This window comes from Adiantum capillus-veneris, chromosome 25 (genome assembly GCF_014529385.1).
Source record: "Adiantum capillus-veneris isolate H3 chromosome 25, ASM1452938v2, whole genome shotgun sequence".
Lineage (NCBI taxonomy): Eukaryota > Viridiplantae > Streptophyta > Polypodiopsida > Polypodiales > Pteridaceae > Adiantum > Adiantum capillus-veneris.
Window position 1 is genome coordinate 6,593,000 of NC_140955.1, and position 22,081 is coordinate 6,615,080.

Sequence of the window (22,081 nt, forward strand, 5' to 3'; positions counted from 1 at the left end):
CATCTCAAAGAATAGGTTGAATTGAGTCATTAACATTTTCCTAGCATGTAAAATATCCCAATTTGGAATTGAATGAGCCACAAAATAAAACTCTATAATGGAATGAAGTAGCTTCATAAAGATGATTCTTATTAGCCATCCATTCTCCAGATTCAAGCTTAATTTGCTTTATTGATGTATTTTGTTTGATTGATGGAAACTTTTGAAGATTTCTTTTGAGGAACATCTTTTATCCATGAATGTAGCTTATCTTGCTCTAATATGCTTTATTGATGTATTTTGTTTGATTGATGGAAACTTTTGAAGATTTCTTTTGAGAAACATATTTTATCCATAAATGTAGCTTATCTTGCTCTAATTTGACGTTTCTTTAACTTACAATATTCATCATTCATCAAACAAGATTTTGCTTGACTCAATTGTTGCGGTTCTCCCTCAATTAGAGGCCTTGTATCTACTAATTCATTTAATTTTTGCTGACATAAATGTTTTGATGCACTAATTTGCTCTATTGATCATGAACCACTTCCCATAATCTTCAAAGATAGATCGCATTCACATCACAAAATGAAACCAAACAGTATCAAGATCAAAACTTATTAGATTTACCAAAGGAAGAATTATATCTTCCACCACCTGTCTAAAAGCTTTATGTGATAAATAAACATTATTTACATGTAAGAATCCCTTCCTTTTAAGAGAATAATTATCCAATGGAATACCAAAATAGAAAGGAAGTCATAGAGTACTATGATTTGATAGTTGCAATGAGTCCACCCACGTCTTGTATACAAAATTACCATATTCTGATGCATCTAACATATACCACCCAATCTTGCCTTGTAAGAGATATATTATGTATGTGCAAATGTGAATCTTGAGAGATGTGGCATTGTATGCAACCATAAATCCAAAAATAATGTTACAAATGTGAAATTATTCCATACTATTATTTCTCTAGCGAGCATATGGTAGGGGCTACAAGTAGTATCAATTAGGCAATGGGGCATTATTAAAATCTCCTACCAAAAAGCATTGTGGGACCAAGGGTAATGCATAAGACCTTTCCAAAGCTAAGCCCTTTGCATAGAAGCAATATAAGCACAAATCCCATCAAGTTTATAACTCTCATGAAACATTATATTACCATCCATTGACCCGTTGGATCATTGATTAAAACAACAAAATTCAGCTCCCAAATACCTTGAACAACCGGCATACATAATTTTAAACCTTGCAAAATGAGAAGATTGACTAGAAAATTCATAATGGTTATGCTTTTGTAAAATAACTATGTATGCTTTGCTTATATGTACATAATGCTAGGTGAACTTCCATTTATCATGGTTGCATAATTAAGAGCATAAACCTCACATATTTTATGTCATGGACTTTAGGGGATGATGCATATATATGTACAAGACGATATATATGTGGCTAGTGAATAGGAAGAATGTAATTATCAACTTGTGTCCATGGAAAAATCACCATCAAGTGCAACATTTCTAGAAGAAGAGAATTCAAAATGATCATCTCCAAACTACTCGTGAAAACACATCATTTACAAGAGAATCTTATATGAGTTTGCAATCACTTTACTCCAAGCTTTAGCTAAAACCTTATTATCATTTACAATTTTGCCTAAGATAGCTAATAACTTTCCTTCATAATGCTCGACTTGTAATGATCTGCCTTTAGAATTTACACTTTGATTTGATTGAGGAACATGGGATTGCTTGCCTTTACCTTTGCCAACCTGTGGCTTAGATTGCATGGAAGATTCACTTTGCTTTATCCTTGGTACAGAGGATAACTCATTAGTGGGAACACAAGAAGCCTCATTATTTTCTTAACACTAGAAGGAATGGTAGAGGGTGGAGGCTACATATCAAATTTAGAACATTGACTGCATATGACCAAATTTTCTACATTTAAAACATGCTCCTACAAACTTTCCCCATCCTTTACCAATAATAGGGTCATGTGAGTTCAATATTATGCCTTCAAGGTGGGTTTATTAGTGTCCCACAATATGAAAAATTTGTTGGTGTTTGCATTCAATTTAAGAGGACATACAACCTTTTCTAGTGTCATAGCAATAACAGGCAATAAGTATTTCCAAATTCTAAGAAAATCTTGAATTTCTAGTTTGATAATCTTTTGCTAGAGACCAAGGCAAAACATGAATCTTATGTGTGCTAGAAACAAGGAGACAATCCCAACAATTGATTTTTAGCATTTACATAAGAAAGGAGGATCTCATAGAATTGTTTGGCACCACAAAAAGCACCCTGCAATGCTTAAGACAATAATAGACCCACTGTGCTACATCTTGTGTAGCAAGCATTTTTTAAGGAAAAAATAAGATCACTACGCACTGAGAATATTGACGTAAAGGATCGATGAGATCGTTTGCAGAATCAAGATATTAGTGGAAGGAAAAGCATTGTAATGGAATGGCCTATGAACTTTGAGAATAGCGGAATTAAGAGAATTAGAGTGAGCATTTTCATGAGACTACTTTGAGAACATAGAGGGTGAACTTAATTAGCGATAGCAACATAACCATTATACTTAATTAACTTGGCATGAATAATACTTTTGCAAGAGAGAGAATAGAGAACTTGAAAATGGTTGAGGATTGGATCTATGCGGAGCGGGTCCCCCCTCCAATAGGCTTTTGTATTATAGATTCTCCCATCAAGAGAGACTTGGTACAATACAATCTTTGTGTTCCTTGTGACGTAGGTGATGCAATGAAGATGGAAAGCTTCATGCATCACGAGCATAACATAAACTTTGTAATAAGCATTAACTACCCCCGGCCTCAGTCCCAAGGCCTCAAACACCTTCAAAGGTGGAGAGAGCTAGAGGGGAATGAGGGTAGGGAAGAGGAAGAAGAAACATTCATAGGAGAAAGAAATAGTTCCTCACTTATCATCACTCTTCTTGCTTAGCATAACATAATAGCATAGTAATGAAGATGAAGAAGATGGAAAGCTCAAGCATTGAAGCATGGCTCTTGGGTGGATTTGCATTCCATAGCCAAGAGTGTTGGTGTAGTCTCTCAACTTCTCAAAAAGCTTGGAGAAGGAGATGGAGCTCTTGAGCTTTACACATCAAACAATGAGAGAGAGAGAGAGAGGGAGAGAGGGAGAGTATACCCCCCAATCTAGCCCCCTCCTTGCTTTGGTCGACGTCCCCTTCTAGCTCTTAGTGGAAGCTCATGGGACCCCTTCAAGCCTAGCCAATCACATGCGGAGTGCAAATCAAGCAAGCATGCTAGCCACGGGACAAGTGTCCCCCTTTCCCCTTTGAGAGAGAGGACTTGATAAATGCATACTCAATTAATTAAATTAGCTAAATTATCATTGGACCCTTGAGAGGCCAACTAGTAGGCTTTAGGCACACTATGAGAGCAACCTAGCTAGGGGCTTGACATGTGTCCCATTTTCCTCTTTGAGCAAGGGTGTCCCTTGGTTGAAGGAGTTAGTCAACACACACCCCTAATCTTGTTGCTTGCCCCCTCCTTTGTAGGCTCATGCTTGACTTTTTGGAACACTTTAATCCCCTCTATCACCTTAGTCATGAAGCGCCTCAAGCACCTCAAGCTTGGGCCAGGTCCACGCCTCAAGCAGAGCCCTAACTTGCCTAAGGTGTAAGGAATTTTAACACTAACATTTGGAGGTCTTTAATGAAGCTAACCCTAAGGGATTTAAGATCCATTAGCTAGCCTTTCTCTTTGACATACCATCTCTCATTTGGACCCCTTTACCCTTGGTCCCGTGTTGAGATAGATCCATAAGCACATGTCTATATTCTAACCCTTGTTCTTGTTTATTCTCCCACATTAAATGATCAGTTTAATATGAGAAAATCATTTGGGTTGGTTAGATATTAGATTTTATGACATTACCTGTCTCTTGAAATCATAGTCGTCCTTGATTATGAGGTAGAAGGGTTAAAACCTTAGTCACTAGTCGATGTTTCTTAGCGGGCAGAGGATCTCTTTTTACCCTACGACATCATTCCAAGATGGATGACTAATCCATTTGGTGCTTGGGAGACGTAGCTGCCGCAAGCATGTCTGCTCTTTAGTCCATTTCATTCTCCCAACATAAAGTGACAAATTCCACTTGGTGTTTGAGAGAAGTCGTCATCACAAAAATGATTCTAAGAATGCATACTATTTAAATTTTTGCACAATAAAAAGAGAATTAGTCTTATAAGACAAAACATTGATCGTCTAAAAGAAAGATGTACATTTACTTACTCTAATGTAGCATTGTGAGCATTGACAAGGTTCATACTATCCTTAAGTTGTATTCATTGCATCTATCTAGCATCTTCAAAAGGATAATTTTTGAACTAAATAAGATACCATCGGATAATCTTACCATGTTGTAGTACCTTGTCTTCATACCGAAGGATAGCTTCAGGTTGTAGCTCCTCTTCTTGGCCTTTGATTTCTAGAGGGTCTTCAATAATTGGTTCACTTGGTGGCTCTCCTTTGTAGGGCTTAAGTAGGCTCACATGAAAAGCATTGTGTATGAGCCAATGGTTGGGCAACTTGATTTGATAAGCCATCTCATTGATTGGCTTCAAAATTTGAAAAGAACCATAGTATCTTTTGGTTAGTTTAGCATAATACTTTTGATGGCCCATAGGAATTTTGCCCGTCGTTTGCCTCAATTGATAAGACCCAATCATTTTCTTTGAACGTTAAGGCCCTTCTATGCTTGTCAGCAACAACTTTTTGCCTTTGTTGAGAGATGGATATAGCCTCCTTAATTTTTTTATAAGATTCTTGTAGGGCACGGCTATACTCATCGGCAACGAAGATCTTCCCATGTACTTTAAGTAGCAAGGGACTTTTAGGTCTTCCCTCTATAATCTCAAAAGGTGCCTTTCTCGTAGTAGTATGGATAATATTATTGTATGCATACTCTACAAGGGGTAAATACTTCTCCCATTGTGAGCACTGATCTACTTCGGTAACATAAGTCTTTAGTAGATTGAGATTCGTAAGATTGGCTAGCTCACTTTGGCCATCCGTTTGTGGGCGATAGGCCGAAGAGAAATTTAATCTTGTACTTAGATTTTCAAAGAGACCTTCTAGAAATTACTGGTCATTCTAGGATCTCTATCTGACACGATGGATGTTGGAAATCCATGGTGTTTGAAAATCTAAGATATGAAGAGGGTTTCCATTTGGTGTCCCTTAATAGTCTTTTTGACATGAATAAAATGTGTTTGCTTGCTAAACCTGTCAACTATTGTCCATATTCCGATAGACTTGGGTAATCCAAAGATGAAATGCATGGATATACTCTCCCATGGTGAATTAGGGACTGGCAATGTCTCGAGTAATCTAAGTTGCTTCACGCTATCATACTTGGTCTTTTTGGCATACCACACATTTTGAAACATGCTCTTGTATGTCTACTTTCATGGTAGGCCAATAGAAGTACGTCTCTACTCCTCGAAGAGTAGGTTGAATTCCTCTATGCCCCACATAGGGAGGAGCGTGGGATTCATACATGAATTTCTCACGCGGCTCTCATATGCTATGGCATGCCCTTCTTGAAGCAAAACTGCTCCAAGGCAATCACCACAAACATCACATTGGACCTCAAATGGCTTTGAGAGATCCAGAAGCATAAGGACTGGTTGGGAGGTAAGCTTCTCTTTGAGCTTGTCAAAAGCATTTTTCTCATTTGTAATATATAAGTACTTAACATTCTTCTTTGTTAAGTCATGTAATGGTTCTGCTATTTGAGAGAATTTGGCTATGAAGCGTCTATAGTATGCACACATACTAATAAAACTTCTTAGCTCATGTAGATTCCTTAGATCAGGCCATGCTTTTATTACCTCCAACTTTGATGGATCCATACGAATACCATCTTCAGAGATAATATGACCTAAGCATTGAATCTCTTGAAGGAAAAATTTGCTCTTCTTTTGATTGACAAAAAGCTTATTCTCCCTCAAAGCTTGAAAAACTACCTAGAGATGTTGCTTGTGCTCCTCCAAGGACTTGGAGTAGATGATGATATCATCAAAGAACACTCCAGTGAACTTGCGGTAGGGTCTAAATATTTCTCCATCATACGATTGAATTTGGCCGGTGCATTAGTCAAGCCAAAAGGCATGACTAGATATTCATACAGACCAAACGTTGTATGGAACTCGATCTTTAGGATATCTTCATTCACTATCCTTATTTGATGATAGCCACTTTTAAGGTCAATCCTGTTGAAGTAGGTCGAACCATTTACATTAGAAGGATTGGATCAAAGTCTTAAACATTTGGGCATTGGAAATATCCTAGAGGGGATGATTTTAAACTTGGATTTTTTTGTGCAATTTTGGGGTCACTTATTAAAAAGATGTGTTTCTTATCATGATGAATCATGCATGATGCATGGGAATCACCATGTATGCCTACATCATGGAAGGAAAGAATTAAACTTATACCAAAGCAATCTTTTGGTTAATGGTGACCACATCTTGATATCATTTGGAACAACTTTCCCAAAAGGCACCACATAACTTTGATACTAGTCATCTATAAGTTATGGCAAACAATTTAGTCAATCGCTTGAAGACATGTCTCTACTCTAACTTGCATATCTCGCAATATGATTTTGTGCCCAGAAGGCAAATAGATGATAAGATAGACAATGCATATATGGGTATTGAATATGCAAAAACCACAAAGCAAGATATCTTTCTCATACAAGTGGATGAAAAAGCATTTGATTCAATACATTGGGATTTCATTGCTATGACTATGGCTCACTTTGAATTTGGCAATAAAATGAGGAATGTTGTTTATAGGATGTATGATCAAAGTCAATCCTCCAAAATACTTGATGGCAAACTTACACATGCATGTACTTTAGGTCCATCAATTTGTTGGGGCTGTCCTTTGAGTGCATCATTGTATGCAATTGGAATGCACCCTCTCTTTAAGGACCGTTTAACAAAAACAAACCAATTGCATGTATTGATTCTCCCATTGAAAAAACATTTTCCAAGACAAGCATATGACTCAATGTTTATGCCTAAAACTGATCCTTATGACTACAAAAGGCAATCATGGATGCATTAGGATTGTATGCATTAGTAGCTGGATCAAAAGTAAATGCTTGCAAGTCCAAATTACTTTCTCTTAATGCAAAAAATTTGCATTCTATTCTTTGGCCAGGCAAAGTGATTCCTTCCAATGACATACTCAAACATTTGGGATATCCACGTGCATGGTCAGTTTCCTCTTGCAAACAATTAGATTGTGTCTTGCAATGGATACGACAAAAGATACATTATTGGAAGCTATGTACTCAAAGAAAACATGGGGGATTGAACATTCTTAATATCCATACCCATGTATAGACACAAAAATCGACTTTGTTACCTCAGTTTATCCAGTCAAAACAACCTTGGGCACAAATGTCAATGCAAATCGAAACACACTTGGGAATTGGTAAACTCTTGTTTGGAAGGTTGTTTTTGGACGATTTCAAGGCCATATCCAAGGATGTCCCTTTGCTTTGTCTGTTTTGGTAGATTGGAAAGAGGTTACAAAGAATATTACTTGGCATGCGAGAGATGCTCAGACAGACAACTCCTTGAGACTTGAAAGTTTACATTGATTGAAAATGAACCCCATAGAGATTACTTGATTTCTCAAAAGAATGTACAGACAATCAAGGACATGGTCAATGATCAACACCAAGTGATTTCCTTTTCGAATGCTGTGAGAAAATAAGGTCTTCTGGATTGTATGTTATGCCCTTATGGCACACAATGTTATCTCCTCTTTCACAAGTTCCCCCTCTTGCAACCATTGATAGATATAAGGATTGGCATATTCTGGGAATTTCACTCAAGAAAATTTCAACCCAACATCTTCATCAAACAATGTAGCATAATCATTGGATTGTTGAACATTGCAACTCATTATAAAACATGAATAAACCAAAATGTTGGTGAAAAAGGCTATAAGATGTTTGTCTTCCCTTGAAACAGAGGTTATTCTTGTGAAGTTTCATTCATAGGGGTATTGCCTCTTGGATGTTACATGGAATTTTGTCACATTACATGGACTCAATGTGTGAGATGTTCTCGTCAAGCTAAGACTCTTGCTCATTTGCTTTGGAATTGTTAGCACACTAGAATTTTTTTTCACAAATTTGCTTGATCCGTCAAATTTTACTTTCCCTCACAGTATTTTGGAAAACACTTTTGGCTATTTGGAGTGCTTCTTACTCCTCTCAAATCTCATAAGATCTTCTTCACTCGGATAATTTTTTTATTGCTTTGTGGTATTTGGAACGTCAAAAATCAATTAATGTTTTGTTTCCATCAATCCAATATCTTTTCTATATTCAGGATCTCAATGTTACAGGTCTCCTTTGACATTGGCTCGCATTGGACATTGGTGAAATATCCTTGTACAATTTGGAGCTATTCTCCATCTGTTTCTAGAGCTCCACTTTGCATACACTTAATGCATAGCTTTACTCACTTGTATATTCACCCCTTTTTGTGGGCTTTCCATCTTGTTGAGGTTTCCCATAGGTAATATAGAGTAACCAAAAACAAAAATTTGTTTTTTTTTGGGGGGGGGGGGGGGGGGGGGGGGAAGAGGGGGGAAGAGGGGAGAGGTTTCTATTCAAGAGAGAGATCTATCAAAATCAAGCCAATTTTTCAAGAGATAAATGGGATAGACATCTACCACACTTGGGTGAGAGGGAACAAGAATCATAGGAACAAAAGAAGTGCTAAATGAGAGATAGATAGATAGTTAGTTAGAGAGAGAGAGAGAGAGAGAGAGAGAGAGAGAGAGAGAGAGAGAGAGAGAGAGAGAGAGAGAGAGAGAGAGAGAGAGAGAGAGAGAGAGAGAGAGAGAGAGAGAGAGAGAGAGAGAGGAGGTGCACCTATTGTTTAGACCGCAAGCATGGAGTTGAGGCACCCTAGCCAATGACCTTGCTAGATGTAGGCAATGCAAAAGAGGCAACTAGTGGATTGTTTATGCAAATTATTGCCACGTCACCCATCGAACCACAACCAAATACCTTTCTCTCTTGGCCATCATGGAGTGTTACTTGCCATCCTTCTATTCATACTTTTTAAGCATCAAGATTCATTGACCAAATCAACATAGAGGTTTGCTGCTATTGTTTCTAAGACAATAAAGTCTCCCTCTCCTATCTTGGTCTATGCATGTATGCACATGCAAGCTCTCTAGATTTCAAGAATCAAGACTTGTTAGGTATATTTTGAGATCTCGTGTAATTGTCCCAACTTGTTCTTCTTTGAGAAAAATATAGAATCATGCATGGATATTTGTGCCAAGATATTTGAGAGAAGCAGAACCAATATGTACTCAAATGTATAAGAGAGACAATGGTATAATGAAAGGAAAAACTTTATTCATAAGAAAACTATCTTGGATACAATGTCGGTACTCTTAGGTACCAAAACTAGTACTACATACCACCATTTTGGCAATGTAACAAAATCTTAACATTACCAATAATAGAGAGCTAATAGTACCAAACAGATAATTTGGTACTTTGGAAGTACCAAAATTGGTATTGTAAGCACCAAAGCAAGTATTGTAAACCACCCAAATACACGGTACTGGTATTGAGAGAGAGACTGACGCGCTGATCCCCAAACCCAATGTTAAAGCTATTGTGTTTCCTAGCTACAATACTCTATACAAAATGTGCCAATGCCTCACAATGGATCTCAACTTTCTCCTTGTCTTCACTCTCTTCAACTAGTGTCCTCACAATGCCTCACAAAGTTAAGGCTATAGAGTCAAGTACAAGAACTGTGTTTCCTACCTACAACACTCTATACAAAATGTTCCAATGCTTCACAATGGCTCTCAGCTATCTGTTTGTCTTCACTCTCTTCAACTAGTGTAATGGTACATCTTTATATATATGTATCTCTTCATCTTTAACATAACTTGTGGATACTTTGGTAGGTAGCTTCTCCATGATAAGAAAAAAGCTGCTTCTTCACACTTCATCAAGAGATCATTGCTCTATCTCTTGGTAGGTAGCTCCCAAGTTGGTATATTGGCTCTTCTCTATAATTTACACTCATCTGATTGCACTGGTTGTTGGCTGAATATCTCCACCTTTAGATTTGATCTTGGTTAACCCTTTGGTAGGGTTGTTGTACATAATATGTAGAGCATTTCCTCTCTGGATTGCTCCACAAGATCTTGGCTGTAGGTGGTTTAAATCACCCCTACAGATTTTCTTAAAATTTCTCTTGACTTTTAAGTATCTTTAGTATTTTATTACCGGATTGCTTGTTTTACTGAAGACTCTTCCCATGCTTAGAGTTGATGACGTAGATGATTTTGACCATCCAAAGTGATGTCAAAAAATCATGCATCATGTACCCATGTCATCATTAAGCCTTTGTTTCCACCTTATTGATGAAGATGTGTTGAACTTGATACTTAAACATTCTTGTTCCTCTCTCCTTCTCTCTCTCTCTCTCTCTCTCTCTCTCTCTCTCTTTCTCTCTCTCTCTCTCTCTCTCTCTCTCTCTCTCTCTCTCTCTCTCTCTCTCTCTCTCCATCCACACTAGTATGCCATCACCTTTTTATTCAAGCTCTTCGTACACCCTAATCTATAGCCCCTCCTCTTAAGCATCCCATTGTCCATGAAGCAACTCCTTACCCATGGCCTCCTCATGGGAATCCACTATCTTCTTGGCAGCTTCTAGCGGTTGAAAAGCTCTCAACCTTATATGTCACCCATAGAGAGTGGCTCTTTCTCAAAATACTCGGATGCTCATGCAACTTCTTTTGACAAGCTCTCTCTCTCTCTCTCTCTCTCTCTCTCTCTATCTATCTATCTATCTATCTGTGTGTGTGTGTGTGTGTGTGTGTGTGTGCGTGCACGCGCGTGTGTGTGATTGCATGCGTCCTATCGGTTTACTCACATCGATGGAGTGGCCCGTGTTTTTCTAGAATTTCCATTTTGATCAACATCACTCAGTCTTGTCCTCATCTTCTTCATCCTCCTCATCTTCCTCTTCAGCTTGGCCTTCATCCTAACCATGTCCTCTCTCTCTCTCTCTCTCTCTCTCTCTCTCTCTCTCTCTCTCTCTCTCTCTCTAAATACACACACTCACATGAAAAATCTCTCTCTCTCTCTCTCTCTCTCTCTCTCTATCAGAGCTACCTTAGTCTCTCTCTTCAATGCCTTTTGGTAATAGAGAGCATGCACGACCTTGGGGTGCCACGATAGGAGAACATGTCCATGGGCTTAGCATTATGCACTTATTTAGTGTCTTTGAAGATGCTAGAGCACTTTTGGGTGGGCAAGGTTTAATCCTTGACACCCACATCTTTTCTTTTCTAAATCCCCCTTCACATGTATGCCAAAATTAGAGTTCTCTCTACCCCTACCTTTTCAGGTTGTTCTTGCACGCGACACGTGAAGCGGCAACTAGTGACTAAAAAAGTTACATCATGGTACACACTGCCAAGCAGCATGCAAAAGGCCTCTTATGGATTGAGAGTAAAAAAAATTCTCGTTCCACACCACTTCTTGGACATGCTCCATGACCCGTGGATAGTGTTGTTGCCTAGAGTATGGGAGAAGAAGAGGCTCAAGAATTGCCTGCCAAAATTGCAGACGGACCACTACACCCTCACATGGGGCATGCTCTCTATGTGTGTATGTGTGTGTGTGTTCCAGTAACAATATAGCATAAACACCAAAGAATCCTTTCAAATTACAAAAGACACTAGAAACTATTTAATAAAAGGTGGTATAATTTCCATTCATAGTACAGAACGTACAAGAGAAACATGAGCTTGAAGACATATAAGTCCGCTATCTACAAGCCAAGGAACTTTGAAAACCATAGTTGAGAAGGTAACCTCACCTGCACTCATGGAAACAACACAACTTTATGTTAGCATTGGCACCGTATGCAGGTGATGCATGGGTATCCCACATGTTATAGATGTCATCCAACTGAAATGTTTTCAAAGATAAATAATAAGAAATGTGAAGCTACACATATATTCAAAGATGGTTTCATTTATAGGGGGGGAAAAACATTTGGAGCCCCTTTAGCTTTACAAGATCTCATGAGATAAGGCCGGAGAGGAGTTTTATGAGGCAATTTTAGCCTCGAAATTTTCCACATATACATGTTTCTTGACTTTACAAAGTTTGGCATTAATTGCCACTATTTTTTTAGGGTGAGTGACAATGCTCATACGTGCACTCAATCTATACTTTGGAGTCACCTGTAACATAAAAAGATGCTAGTAAGTAAGTCCTACACCTTCCTAGACGGAGTCAAAACCATATGTAAGCTAGTATGAGGGAAAATCCCCTAAAAACATACAACATATAGAAGGGATATTCCATAGTTCCACATTTGTTCCAAAAACTAGGAAAGTGAGTTGCCCTGGCCCATACCTTCGATGTAATAAGTAGCCATTAACAACCTCATAAGCAACCCATTTACAACCGTATCTACTCTAATCCACAACCTTACATAACAATTATCTTAACCATATTTGGCCACAATCAACCACACCCCTGTTCACAACCAACCCTTAAAAAGCATATTTGGCCACGTTTGAGCAATTTTCAAAGGATCTATATAACACTAAAGTGGCATAGACCGTATCTGAGCAAGATTGGTAAGCTCGGTACCAAACCCAAAAAGCAAACATTAATAGAATAACCTCTGTGGCCACTATCGAACTTAACCTAGTACACAACCAACCATTCTTGGCTAAGTGAGCAGTTTTGCCAAAGCTCTATATCCACAACATTAAAACGGTATAGACCGTGTCCGAGCGGTAATGGTAAGCTCGATAACAAACTTAGATGCACATCATCAGTACCATACCAGTCGTGCAAGCCTTAACAAAAAATACCCGGCCGTAAGTTTACCCTCCACAAGTAGGTCAACCCTATCATATAGGGTCATTCACCCTATCACTTTTGCCCAAGATCCATATACACAAAAGCATGTTCCATATTTGACAAGAGTGGTAAGCATGATAACCAACCCAGAGGTAAATCACCATAGTATAACCTCCACGACAACATTATCAAAAAATAGAAGCCGCTTGCCTAACACCCCACAAGTAGAGCAACCCCACTATATAGGGTTATTCACCAGAATTTTAAGAAGAACTTCTATCATTACCCCCTTTAGAAAAAAAAAACCAACTTTCAAGGTCACACAATAGAGAATATACAACCTTTCAATGCTTCTTGATATGCCTATGACAAACCGTATATATGCATTGACAATTATCCCTGAGCCCGAAAGGTATTTATAAACCAAAGCCGTAGACACCGTCATACAAATGCTTAAGATAAGTCATTTAAAAGCAGTTCCTAATATGCAAGGTGAATAAAACCAAACCAATGTCGTAAGTAAAAAATGGTTCAGCAGAAGTTGCCCTTAATGTACCTCTATCGGTATATGCATTACCATACCAACAAGTGAATCACAACCCATCAAACAGATTAGACAACAGTTCATTTCAAAGCCATAAATCACATGAGCTTGAGTCGGAGCAGCCAGCTCCACAATAAACAGCTTATCCTTTCCCTTTGCCATAGATCTGACACTTAACACAACCCCTCTGCAGGTAAAACTCTCTCAGTCCTACTGTACGGAGAACTACTTACAGGTACACACACACACAACCATGCTAAGTGAGCATGTAAAGCTCACCTTTTTATAGGGTTTGGAGCAGGTAGCCACCTTCTTTCACAGCCGTAAGGTGGGCCGTCTTCAAGAGGAGGATGGTGCAGCAGTGCCGCCATGTAGAGAGAGAGAGAGAGAGAGAGAGAGAGAGAGAGAGAGAGAGAGAGAGAGAGAGAGAGAGAGAGAGAGAGAGAGAGAGAGAGAGAGAGAGAGAGAGAGAGAGAGCATTAGAGCACTGAAATGCGGACCCGCCAGGAGGGAGCCACCTTGTTATTAAGCAGTAGACGACATTATTTATAGAGCCAGGTAACCCATCCTTAACCCCTTTAACAACAAAGGGTTATGTACCATTAAGGAAGCACCTAAATATTTTTGTACCTAGTGAATACAAGCCTGTTATTCATCAAAGGTACCCCAGGCCAACAAGCTATAACATGCCATATGTGTGTGTGTGTGTGTGTGTGTGTGTGTGTGAGAGAGAGAGAGAGAGAGAGAGAGAGAGAGAGATAAATATATTTTATTATCGTCCTCGGAGGTTAAATATGACCTATGGGACCAAAGTTACATGTCATGTAGTATGTGTAGGGCTGATGAGTGACTCTCGATGCTCCAAAATTGTGGTGATGAGAGTCGCAATGGAGAGCCCATACTGTGGCTGGGAGAGGAAAGTGTGTAGGTCTAAGTTACGGCTGAAAATGTGAGAGAAGCAAGTTCGGATGTGACCAAAGGTTGAGTACTCTAGTAGTGTGTGGTACTCAGACTCTTGAACTTGTAGTGAGCATAATGTGCACAGTTGATTTGACTCTTCTCCATTGCTCCAACGCCCTATCTCACATCGAAGGAAATGCGAATTAAGCCGAATGGCTGCGATAGTGCGTATCACCGACAAGGGGATAGGCTCAAGCATGTAAGTGTGAGTACGGTTTCCTCTTTCAACGAAGAACATGGTTATGTAGTTGGGGGCAATATGGGTGGTGTAATGTATGAAGCGTGACCCTCCCAAGCCGTAATACATTGGCATTGTAGAAAAGCTTCATTCACTTGGGAGTCAATTGAAGCATCATGTAGTAAGTGTAATACATCCCATCTCCCAAACCACTTCTTTATGTCTTGCATCCATCCCGTGCTCAAGATCTTGCTTTTATGCATTTTTTGAACTTTTTTGCTTGCTTCCCATGCAATTGTAGGAAGTCGATGTGAGGGGTTTTGATGCATCTTTATCATGTACTCCACAACCCTTTCCATGCCCATAACCTCAATTGGAAGAGATCCCGACTCAAGAAATAGGAGCATATATGGTGTTCGTGTCTTAACTTGGAGAAAGTTCTTAAGAAAACACTTTTGGACATTCTCAAACTCTTTCCAAGTAGACTTTGAGATGCTCCCACCCCACACTTCAACTCCATAAAGAAGAACCAATGTCACCAATGCATCAAAAAGATACTTCTTGAGAACCCAACATTTGATGTTTCCCGCATTACACCTGTTCTCAAATGCATACTATGCTCTCTTTCCCACTTCCAAACGATGCATAGCACATTCATGCCACTTGTGATTGGACGGAACCTCAAGGCCAAGGTACTTAAAGCTCTCAACAACTTCAAGTGTCTCATTGTTGTACACAATGCATGGCTTCTCCTTTTGGTTGGTTTTCACAAGCATAACCTTTGTTTTGGATTCATTCACAATCAGCCCACTATGCAAGCAAAAGTTCTCAAGGACAACCATAAGCTTTTGTGCATCTTCTAAAGTGTGTGCTAGAAGCACTACATCATCCGCATACAACAAAATCATGATTACCGCATTGCAAGTAGTGACCTCTTCAATGCCTTCTTCTTGCATAAAGTCAAGTACCATTTGTTCCAATTGATCGATGCATAGACCAGAGAGAGAGAGAGAGAGAGAGAGAGAGAGAGAGAGAGAGAGAGAGAGAGAGAGAGCTCGTAGACTCACAACATGGACACATGAAAGAAATTGTAGGCTTGCATTTGTAGATAGAGAAATATTGAAGTAGACCTGAGTCTGATTGCATGTTGGTGTGAGTAAGAGAGGCAACCAAAGGAGAAGCAAGCAACACACTGGCAAGAGCAGTGAGAACTCTCTCTCTCTCTCTCTCTCTCTCTCTCTCTCTCTCAAGTGCGCGCGCGCGCACACACACACACACACACATGACTACGACAACTCTTTCATGAAAACTAAGAACCATAATGCCCACAGACAACACCATGTGTAACAAGCTGGTTGTTATTTGCCCATAGAGACAAGTTGGTGAGACTTCTCTAAGGCACTCGTGATTTTTGGAAGTTGGGAGTAACAACTTTATATATATATATATGTGTTTGTGTGTGTGTGTGTCTATATATATATATATATATATATATATATATATATATATATATATATAGAGAGAGAGAGAGAGAGAGAGAGAGAGTACTTAAGATATAACAAATAAATTCAGTACATAGTTAAAGAGTGGAAACTGTAGCACGAATCAAAAAATGCTAAGAAAGAAAAGAAACAAGACGAAATCTTATTATTTTCTACATAAGGCTATTGAGAGGAATTTAACAATTAGAGGCTTCTTTGTGAGAGAGAAAATCTCAAGGGGGTTCACTATTCAGTACCACCCTCTTTAAAGGTGCATTCGTACAATAATAAAAAAACGCTTTTTTAGCATGTTTGAATGAATAAAATGACCCCTTATTTTATGATTTTTTTTTCAAAATGGAATATAAAAAACTTCTTATTTTATTGTATCTCTGCTAAATTGCCTAACAAATTTGCTTTTTAAAACGTTACCCCTCCTGGGAGCCAACAATCCATACAAAAACTAGACTTAAAAGAAAGGTAGGTGAATCATTTCTTCTTTTTCTTCTTCTTCTGATGAGATTAGTACTATGAGAAGAACCATACACCAATGAGATGGCTAAGAAGATCTATTTTCTGATCTTGAGCCTCTTCAACTATTACATCGTGGTGGCAGGTTTCATCGGTTATCAAAACCTCTTGTGAGGGTCCTACCAACTCACTTGTCTTCTCCTACTTATCTATTATAGTATGAAAATCCTCCATGACTAAGACCTCTGTAGCCACATCCTGATCATAGACATCCTCCTCAACTCTGCTTACAATAGTAGGTGGCATATCATCTCTCAAGACTCATCTCTAAGTGTATATGACCAACGAATTTTTAACAATCATTGCCTCCAAGCAATTCCTAGCATAGTGGCAAGCTTAAAAAGGGTCTTGTTTTAAAGCAATCAATTCAATTTAAGTAGGCATAAGTTGGTCAACAACATAGCACTTAAAGAACCTAGTATGCCTGTTCAAATTTGAAATTGGGTTTATTAGCACAAATTTGGGGAGATTCCACCTTCTTGGGGACTAGAGCAAGAGGGATTGGTTTGGAGTGAGCTTTGTTCATGTATAGCTCAACCAACCAGATATAAAAAAAAAGCTCGCTCCAAAAAGCTCACTACTCCAAAAAGAGTTTTTGGATTGAGTTTTTGGAATGAGCTTTTTTTCCCTCTCCCTCCCTCTCTCTACCCTTTCTTCTCCCTCTATCTCCTCTCTCTCACTCCCCTTTGGTCTCCTGCTACCTCTCTTTATCTTTATTTCTCACTATCTCTCTATGTCTCATGCTCTCTCTCTCTCTCTCTCTCTCTCTCTCTCTCTCTCTCTCTCTCTCTCTCTCTCTCTCTCTCTCTCTCTATCTCTTCCCTTCTCTCTCTCTCTTTTTATTCATGGTTAAGTTTGCACATTTAACATTTTTCCCACCAATTCAACATTTTAATGGGTCTAAGATGATCATAACAACCTTGTACACACTTGTATCAAGTGTGTCTTGGTCCTAGATGACATGTAATGTATGGTGGATATAGCATACATGCTTGTGTTGGTGTTTTATGTCAAATTGTGATGGTTGGTTATTGTTGTTGGCGCGATAGCCAAGCTGATAGGGGCTTTGGGGGAGAAAAATTATGCCTCTGTGTGTGTGTGTGTGTGTGTGTGGAGAAATCATGTTTGAAATGAATTCCATATACAAAATAGTTCCATTTGCCACAAAACAAAAACAGTTCTAATGTATAGCACAAAAATAATAAACCACAACTATTTTGCCATCGGATGGGCACATTAGGAGAAATATGAACCTTGCATGGGCCTTGTAAGGAATCCTAATTTTTAGGGATTAAGGCTAATGTTGTGTGGGGTTTAGGGGGCAAGGGCATTGAAGAAGGTAGTTTTGAGTAGGCTTTTCTAGCCTTTTAAATGTAGGATGTGGACCTAAAAGGTTGCTTTCTCTCTCTAGCTTTTTTTAAAGTGAAGGAAGCATAGGGGTGTGTCCACATCAACAATTCCGTGGGTCAAAAAGAGTCAAAATTTGTCTTTTTTTAAAAATTTTCATTTTTATTTGTTTTTTACTTAAAACTCGCTCCCAACATATATACATATCCAAAAATCATTTTTTGACCCATTTTTTAACCCACAAGCTTAGAAAGTCCATTTTTTCAAAAATCTTTTCCCCCAAAAAGTAATAAACATTTTGTTCTCTCATCCTCCTCCCTCCTCTCTCCCTCTCCCTCTCCTCTCCCTCTCTGCCCCTACCTTTCTCCTCCTCCCCAATCTCTCCCTCCCCTCCCTCCCTCCTTCTCTCCTCCCATCATGCTCGGCCTCTCTACCCTTCCCCCTCTATCTTTTCATCATTTGCTTCCTCACGCAACAGCTTCCATGGTGCTCACGGACATCACAAATGGTTTGCTTCCACCACCACATACTCCGCACACCAAAAGCATACATATTCGCTTACCCACGGCATTTGCACCGAAGACCACTAGTGAAGGTGATCAAAGGTCATCACAGGAACGTCGCACCGCTTGTGAAACCAATGTTGACATTTGGGTGGATGACCATTTGTACCCTTACGATCCTATAAGCCGCTTCCATCCACCGTTTAATAGCCTTTCCACATTTCTTCAATTTCTTGGGAGGGGAGAAGCAGGCTTGTTAGGCTATTGCAAGCGGCTGTGTATGGGTGCAGGTGCTTCTTTGCATATGTGGATGCACGAATGTCAAGCTCTTCACCTCAAGACGACGGCATTACAAGAGAGTGTTGCCTCTTCGGAGAGGGTAGTTAAAAGTCTTGAACAACAAATGCAAGAAAAGGAGTCCCACATCCAGAAGCTTACCAACACCATCACATACTTGAAAGAAACACCCCTTGGTGCAAGGGAACGCAAACGCCCGTATTCATCCATTGAAACTCTTGCACATTCCGGAGGAGCACGCAAACGACGAGTTACAGCCACAAGGTGATTTGGTCTTTACTTGCATGCTGCATTCTTACTTCACACTATTTTCTAACATTTATGTTTATTTGTTGCTAGAAACTTCATCCAGGAGGCATGCGATGGAACAAGCCAAGATAATCGAGTCAACCTTCTCACTAGTTGTCTCAATACCGAGGACGTTATTTCTATCTTACAATCACCTGGAGGTAAGCACATTAAGGATGCAGTCACCAAGGACCTTATGCGTAAATTAAGAAATGTGGTTAATGATGATGACGTTCAACAAGCTTGTGATGAGGCTGGAATCAGCACCAAAGCCTATCAGACTATTTTTCAACTCCTAAAGGATGCCCTCAAAGAACATGGCATTGTGGAAAACCTATTTCCCGTTCCTCACAAGGTCAAGCTCGCAAATAAGGCCACAAACGAAGATGTGTTCTCCCGCATTGGGACATACCTACAGATTGAGGACACAATGCCAACTTCCCTTTATGCTTCGTGCACAACAAAGACAAGGGAAAAAGGTAAGAAACAATCCATAAGACCTTCGAATAAGGGCTTTCCTTACACAATGTGGAACAATATTTTCGTGGATCTTAGAAGGCTTCAAGAAGCCATGCTTAGATTTTACGAGTTACCTGAAGAAGGTGACACACTTTACTTTTTTCTTTGGTATTATTCTTTTCATAGAAGCTGAAGTTTAAGGTCTTAGCACTATTTATTTTGTAGTGCTTGGCACAAAAATCGCTTTTGTGCTGAAACTCGATGAGTGTCAAATAGTGAAAGGCCGAAGGTTAGAGAGGCTAAGTGTCACTCTAATGAACGAGGCCCTTCTGCAAACCAAGCGAAGGGATTTAGTCGAGCCATATCCCACCCTATCTTTTAGCGTGCAATCAGAGAAAGACATTTGGTGGTTGGGTGCTATTGAGGTGCCCAAAGAGACCAATGGAGTACTTTCGTGGATTTTTGAGAGAACTCCATGGATCACAGAAGTAATACACTCCCAAATTACAGGTCAGAAGTTGGAGATTGAGGGCTTTGGTAGTTATGATGTGGAGTGGCACTTAGGTGGGGATTTGAAGACCATAAAGTGTTTGCTTGGCTGCAAACAAGGGGCTTCTTCTCTCATGCCTTGTCCATTTTGCACTCGAGGGTACAAACCTAATGGACAAAAATCACATAAGAGCACTGCAAAGGCCAGTTACATGCTTCCATGGCAAGGGCATGGAGAACAAGGGTTAGATTGTCATGATGTCGGAGATGAAGGTAGAGAATGGGAAGCGTCTATTCTGAGATGTCCCATGCTCAATGCCCCAGACCGTGATCAAAAGGACCACACTTGGAATCCAATCTTTCGATTTCCTCTATCGAATGTACATTTTTGTACATTACACGCATTCATGCGTATTTTTGATAGGCTATTGAAGCTCCACATTGACTATGCTTTCACAATGAAACCGTTGGAAAAGTCCCAGGAAGCGATCGAAAGAGTGGAGGTACTCTTGAGTTCCATTGGCTGTCATGGTGGAAATGTGTCTATAGTTGCTGCAAAGAACACAGGGGAGGCCCATGAAATTGCTCAACAAGTGTCAATGAGTGGACAAAAAGCTAGACACTTTTTGAAGAAAGTTTCCCAAGGAAAGCCAAGTCGATATGATGCTCAAAGCAGCTCCAACCAGCAGGCAGGTAACCTTTGGGAGCTTTGGAAGGAGTTATGCAAAGCTACTACTGACAATGATTCAAATGGCGAGCTTGCAAACAAGCGCAAGCAAGTTTGGGCCCATTTTGATAAAATGGTCAAGCTTATGAGCCTTAACAGCACAACAGAAGAATAATGGCAATCGTTTCAAGAAGCTTTGGCGGATTTTACCAAGGTCTTCACCCTTTCTTGGGGTGAAAATAACATCACACATTACATGGTAAGTCATTCATGGTGTATTCATTACAAGGGATTGTTTTTATTTACTAATGTGGATCGTTTGCTCATGTGAATAGCATATCTTGTTTGTGCATGGTGCATTTTTTATGCACAAGTATGGATCGCTTGAAATTTTTAGCACTCAAGGCATGGAGAAGTCCCATTATCGAGCAAGGGGAGTGTACTTCAAAAATACTCGACATGGTGGTGGAATGGTGCAATCCAATTATTTGGAGGAGATGTTCAACTGGTTTTTTTGCACAACATTTGCTCGTAAGCTCACGATGGAGCGTGCGCGACAATCCAAGATTGCTATTGAAGTGCGCAAATGGAGTCGTCAAGAGCATAGCAACAAGTGGCAAATGTCGCAAGGTCCCACCAAGCATGCTGCATGGCGGCGATGCAGAGTGCGACAAGGATCAAAGTGGATACTGCGTGAGTCACTAAACGTGAACGCAGGGTCCAACTCTTAGCGACATGTTTATTTAAAAAATAATACTTCTTTTAAAAAAATTAGTGTGAACATGGCCCTTTTTTAATGGGCCCTTATAAATATTGCATGCTCTCATAAATCACTCATTTCTTAAGAACATGTGAGCTCTTACCAACGAAATGGCGCGCACCAAACAAACCGCGAAAGAGCATCCGCCTGCCAACAAAAACACCCTCCAAGGATGTGAGAAGCCGTCATGGCTTAAAGGCACAAGAAAACGGCCACGAACACCTGGCCGTTCTAGGAACTCTTCTGGTAGTGGGCATGGTGGTAGGGCACGAGAGTCATCAAGGACTGTTGAATCTCCACCTCCTCAAGATATAACACCTAGAAAGAGAATGAAGCAACGTGCCCAGCGCTGGAGAGAAGCAGAGGGCCAGCAAACATCAGAGTCCGATAGGGAGCAACCGTCGCGCCCCTAATCACAAGCAGGACCATCCAGGACTCGAGTGGTCAATACAGACACCGAATCAGAGAGTGAGCCACCATGGCTACGAGAAAACATACCGCGCACACACCGGGTGGCCGTTGGGGGGAAGACATTGCCTCAAGGCAAGGGAGCTCTCCCCACACGACAAGATCGGCAACCAAGGGAAGAGGAAGAATCAGAACAGGCTGCAGAACCAGCCCCTAAGCATGTAAACAGACGCAAGT